This window comes from Heterocephalus glaber, unplaced genomic scaffold, assembly GCF_053883595.1.
Source record: "Heterocephalus glaber isolate CG9 unplaced genomic scaffold, H.glaber_assembly_v1.0 deba00001613, whole genome shotgun sequence".
Lineage (NCBI taxonomy): Eukaryota > Metazoa > Chordata > Mammalia > Rodentia > Bathyergidae > Heterocephalus > Heterocephalus glaber.
The window spans coordinates 10,191,014-10,197,742 of NW_028258384.1; positions in this window are offsets into that span (position 1 = coordinate 10,191,014).

Sequence of the window (6,729 nt, forward strand, 5' to 3'; positions counted from 1 at the left end):
TGAATTATAGAAGAAAAATATGCTGCTAAATAAATCAATTGCATAGATGATAAGTGAACTTAAGAGACAAAAAAGCAATTAAATGAAATAAGAAAGTCAATGTAGAAAATGAAAGCTCATTTTAGTAAACAGATAACAGTCTATAAAGGGATCAAAATAAAATTCTGAATAAGAAATGTCAATTAAAAATGTCATCAGTGAAAAAGAATGTCATCAGTGGGAAAGGCCAATCAAAGAAAAGAATAACAGAATTTGAAGACAAAGTAGGTATACTAAAACATTTAGACAGTAATATTGAAAACATAACTAGAGACAATCAAAAGATTATTTAAGATCTGGAAGGCTACAAAAGAGCAAAACTAAAGATGATCAGAGTTGATGAAAGGGTCAAAATAGAGCTTGATGGCATAAAAATTATTTGCTGAAGTTATTGAAAATTTTCCCAAATCTAGGGAATGAGATGAGTACCCAGGTAAATGAGGCATTTACAACCCCATACATACATGACCTGTAAAGAACCAATCCATAACACACACCACACACAGTGCCAGAAATTCAGAAGAAAGACAATACTAAAAGCTGTTAGAAGGGCCAAATCATCTCTAAGGCCAAACCCATTGGAGTAATTGTAGATTTTTCAACACAAACTTTAATGCCAATATAGCTTGGAGTGAAGTTTGCAAGCCCTAATAGAAAATAAATGAAAAACTATATTCTATATTCTGTGAAGCTATGCTTCAAAAATCTAAGGAGAAACAAAGCTATGCACAGTGAACATAAGTTAAAAAAATATATGACCTCCAAGCCAGCACTGCAGAAATTACATTAGGGAATCCAAAACAAAAAAGAAGAAACATTTACAAGGTCAAGGAAAGATGAAATTTCACTTGGAGAATATTTAAACAAATGAGAAAGACAATAGAATCAAGCACTGGAATAATAATATAAAGACAAGAATCAATACAAAACTTTCATTAATAAAACTAAATACAATTCGTCTGAAGTATCCAACCAAAAGAAAGATACTAGTACATTATATCAAAATGAGAAATTGCCATGATCATGAAAATCCACTAAAAAAGCTGCAAACAGAAATCTAGGAGATTATAAATATGATTGAAAATATGGGCAGTAGAAGCAACCAATGTGAGGACATAGTGTCAGATTTAGAAGACAGGGCTGTGTTTAGTGATCAGGTAATGAGAGATAACATAAAAACAACAAGAAAACATGGCAAATGGATATAGCAAGTTGTAGATGACTCAAAGCATACTAATATAAGAAAAATTGGAATAAATGAAAAATTAGAAGATAGCACAAAGGGCATAAAATTTGTTTACAGAAGTAATAGCAGAAAATGTTGCAGACATGGAAAAAAATTTAACATACATATAAGTGAGGTATATGGAACTCAAAAAAGCAATGATAAGAATAAAAAACTCCAAAAGTCCAGCATAAGAATAGAATATTAAGGGCCGGGGATTTACCTCAGTGGTTTCGCCGCCTGCTGCAGAAGCACAAGGACCCGAGTTCAATGCCGGGTACCAAAAAAAAAAAAAAAAAAAGAATAGAATATTAAAATCTTCTAGAGAAAAGCAGTGAATCACTTATAAAGATAAATTCATCAAAATTACAACCGACAGGGCCGGGGATTTAGCTCAGTGGTTTTGCCGCCTGCTGTGCAAGCGCAAGGACCCAAGTTTGATCCCCAGTACCAAAAAAAAAAAGAAAAGAAAAAGAAATTACAACAGACTTCTCAACACAAACTTTAAAGGAAAGGAAAGTTTGGAATGAAGAATTTGAAGTGCTAAAAAATATTTCCAAAGCAGAGTGATATATTCTGCAAAGTTGCCTTTCAAAATTGAAAAATAAAATAATTTTATGATTAAGAGCACATAAAGCAATTCATGGACACCAAATCAGAACTCAAAAAAGTTTTTCAGGAGTATCACAGAAAAAGACAAAGAAACAAACAATGTCAAAATGTCCAATACAATGAATGCATCGGAATTGTGTAGAAATGGAAGAAAGCGAAACAGCAACAGGTAAATAATGCAATGACAGGAATAAAGCAATCCTTATCAATTATAAGAATGTGAATGGATTTAATTTCAATTAAAAAAATATTATTGCAATGTATCAAGAAATAAAATCCAATAGCATGCTATATACAAGAAAAACATTTAACAGAAAAAGAAATTGAGAGATCAAAAAGCAAAGGGTAGATCTGGTGCCCCTCTCTGTGGGTCAGCCAAGCAAGCAGCATGAAGCTCCTTGGTTGTGTTCCAGTCCCTGCCCATGGCACCATGAGGTCCCGGGAGCGGTTTGGAGCCCTGCCTTCATCCAGTGCTCCGCTTAGCCACACAGGTGCCTGCAAGGTCCAATTCCATTCCCCCCCACACACCCTGCCTTCCAGCTCTTCTGCTACCAGGTCCCACACTACAGAGGCACAGGGGATTATACTTCACATAGTTAAATGTGATAGATTAATAACTACAACAAATTGTCATTTTCTAAGCTGCGCTTGATGCTATAGTATTGCTGATTGTAACATTTGGCCTAACATGTTGTGATTGATCTAATCAGTTTTCCTTACTGGTATAAGGAAAATAAAATAGCCTCAGAGTCATTAGAGCCTCAAAACGTAAACACAAGCCATATCTGGAAGAAACCTCTGAAAAGCAATCATCCCACAAGGGTTTTAAACACAAACAACAAAGATACCTACATTAAGCAATTTTGAAATATCACACCAGGAATTAAACCAAGGACAGCACCAAAAGAAAAAATGAGAAGACATTTAAGCAAGGCACAAATGCAGGCTTCCACACCACAAAAAAGAAATTCTTGGTGAAATGAGGTGGAAAAGTCAGATAATCAACCACCTGGACACCCTGAACTGATAGCACAGGAAGTAACAAAGCAGATGCATGAGGCTCTAGAAAAATTCAAAGTAGAAATAATCTACCAGATAAATACATAGATGGTGAGTAGAATGAAAGACATGATTAGAGGCTCTAGAGCAGAAAGAGATAAGAAAATAGATTAGATCATAAATATTCTGGAAGCCATGAATGCCCAGCATAAGAAAGAAAGGGAAACCATGATCAACCAACATAAGAAAGAAATGGAATCCATGAAACAGATTCAAACAGATATTCAGGAGATTAAATCTCCATTGAAAGCATGCAGAGCAGACTAAGAGAATCTGAAGACAGAGGATCTGATATAGAAGACAGGATCACAGTTAAGGACCATGAAAACAGAGATTTCTTAAAGATAGTAAGGGACCATGAGAAATCGATCCAACAGCTGCTAGATGATGCAAAGAAGAATAACATAAGACTCATCAGACTCCACAAAAAAACAGGAGAAAGTACAATTGACATAAAAAACTGTTCACAGAAGTAATAGTAGAAAACTTCCCAGACAGAGTTGGATAATTGGATATAAAGATAAGTGAGGCATATAGAATTCCACCTAGCCAAGATCAAAACAAATCTACACCTAGACATATAATAGTCAAGATCTCAGAAACCCAACAGAAGAACAAAATTCTACAGGCAGTTAGAGAAAAGAAACAAATCACCTACAAAGGGAAGCCCATCAGAATCACTGCAGATTTCTCAACACAAACCCTCAAATCAAGGAGAGCCTGGAGTGAAGTATTTCAAGCCCTAAAAGAAAATAACTTCCAACCTAGACTGTTGTATCCTGCAAAATTATCTTTCAAAATCGTTGGGGAAATTAGATACTTTCACAACAAATAACACCTGAGAAATTTCATGAACACCAAACTAGCACTCCAAACAATTTTATGCAGTGTCCTAGAAAAATACAATGAAGGTCACAACTCCATGAGGGCCAACAGTGAGAAGACATCACACGAGGTAAGGCACTAAAGGGAAAGGGGGAAAAATAAGAAAAGACCCCAAAACAATAAAACATCATGGCAAGAATGAGTTAATACCTATCAATTATAACTATCAATGTTAATGGCTTCAATTCACCAATTAAAAGAAACAGACTGACAGAATGGATTAAAAAGCAAAACCCAGCAATATGCTGTATACCAGAAACACACCTAACTCAAAAGGAAATATTTAGACTGAAAGTAAAAGGATGGAAAACAGTTCTCCAAGTGACAGAAACCCAGAAAAAAGCAGGGGTAGCCATCTTTTTTTGCAGACAATGTAGATTTCAAACCAAAATTAATTAAGAGAGACAAAGATAGTCACTACATCCCTGTGAAGGGAACAATCCAAGACGAAGAGATGACAATCCTAAATATTTATGAACCAAATATGAATGTCCCCAACTGTACAAAACAAATATTAATGGACATGAAAAACCAAATAAACAATAACATATTTGTAGTGGTGGACCTCAACACCCCTCTATCACAAAGAGACAGATCATCTAGGAAAAATTAACAATTAAATTCTAGAACTTAACCAAGCTATTGAACAAATGGACTTAATAGATGTTTGTAGGGTGTTCCACCCCACAATATCAGAATACACATTCTTTTCAGCTACACATGGGTCATTCTCCAAAATAGATCACATGCTGGCTCATAGGGCAAATCTAAGTAAATATAAAAGAATTCAAGTTATCCCTTGTATATTATCAGACCATAGTGCAATAAAATTGGAGATCAATAACATAAGAAACCACAAAACACACACAAACACATTGAAATTTAATAACACCCTCCTGAACAACCAATAGGTGACAGAGGAAATTAAAGAAGAAATTAGACAGTTTCTACAAGTAAATGATAATGCCAGTACAACATACAAGAAACTATGGGACACAATGAAAGCAGTTATATGCGGGAAATACATAGCAGTGAATTCCCATATTAGGACAACAGGGAGAACTCAGTTAAATAACCTAATGCAGAACCTCAAGCTCCTAGTAAAAGAAGACATAACAAGCCCAAAGCTCATACAAGAAAGGAAATTGTAAAGATTGGAGCAGAAATCAATGCAATGGAGAATAAGAGAAGGATACAAGAAAATCAATGAATCAAAGAGCTGTTTTTTTGAAAGAATAAATCAAATCGATAAACTTTTAGCCAACCTTATCAAGAAAAGGAAAGAAAAGGCTCAAATCCATGCAATTAAGAATGGAAAATGTGAAGCCACAATAGATCCAGCAGAAATTCAGAGGACCATCCATACCTACTTCGAGAATCTGTACTCTAATAAAATGGAAAACACAGAAGAAATGGACAGATTCCTAGATACATATAAATTGGGAAAGTTAAATGAAGAAGATATAGAAATTTTAAACACCCCAATAACAATGAGTGAAATTGAAAATGTAATAAAAAATTTACCAACAAAGAGAAGCCCAGGTCCTGATGGCTTCACTGCTGAATTCTACAAGACATTTAAAAGGAACTATCACCATGACTCTTTAAATTCATCAAGGAAATTGAAAGGGAAGCAAGGCTTCCAAATTCATTCCTGGAAGCAAGTGTTACTTTGATCCCAAAACCAGGGAAAGTCTCAACCCAAAAAGAGAACTACAGACCAATCTTCCTAATGAACATAGATGAAAAAATCCTCAACAAGATACTGACAAACAGAATACAGAGGGTCATCAAGAAGATCATACACCCTGACCAAGTCGGATTTATTCCAGGGATGCAAGGATGGTTCAAGATTCATAAACCAAAAAATATAATACACTATATTAACGGGGTCAAGGACAAAAACCATATGATCATCTCAATAGATGCAGAAAAAGCATTTGATAAAATAAAGCATCCATTCATAAAGAAAATGCTACAGAAAATTGGAATAGAAGGTCTTTATCTCAACCTGATTAAGGCTATCTATGAAAAACCAACAGCCAACATCATATTAAATGGTCAAAAACTGAAAACTTTCATGTTAAAATTAGGAACAAGAAAGGATGCCCACTATCACCACTCCTGTTCAATACTGTTCTGGAAACATTAGCCATAGCAATTAGAAAAGAGAAAGAAAAAAAGGAATAAAGATAGGAAAGGAAGAAGTTAAAATGTCATTATTTGCTGATGATATGATACTTTACATAGAAGACCCAAAAAACTTGGTCAAAAGTCTTCTAGACCTAATCGACAGATTCAGTAGAGTAGCTGGATATAAGATCAACACTCAAAAACCAACAGCCTTCTTATATGCACATAGCAGACCCATTGAGAGAGAATTCAGGAAATAATTCCTTTTACAATAGCATCTAAAAATAATGAAATATCTAGCAATCAACCTAACAAAGGAAGCAAAAGGCCTCTACACTGAAAACTATAGCACTCTGAAGAAGGAGATTGAAGAGGGTATAAGAAAATGGAAAGATATCCCTTGTTCCTGGGTAGGAAGAGCCAACATAGTGAAAAAGGTCATACTTCCAAAACTACTGTATAGATTTAATACAATGCCAATTGAAATTCCAACAATATCCTCACAGAACTAGAGGAAATAATCTAAAAATTTATTTGGAATCAGAAGAAACCTAGAATAGCAAAAGCAATTCTAGGCCACAGAGACATGGCTGGGGGTATCACAATACTGAACTTGAAACTATACTACAAAGCTACTGTGATAACAACAGCATGGTACTGGCAAAGAAACAGACCCGAAAATCAGTGGAATAGATTAGAAGATGCAGAAACAACTCCAGACATACACAGCCACTTCATCTTTGACAAAGGAGCCAATCACCCTTATTGGAGAAAGA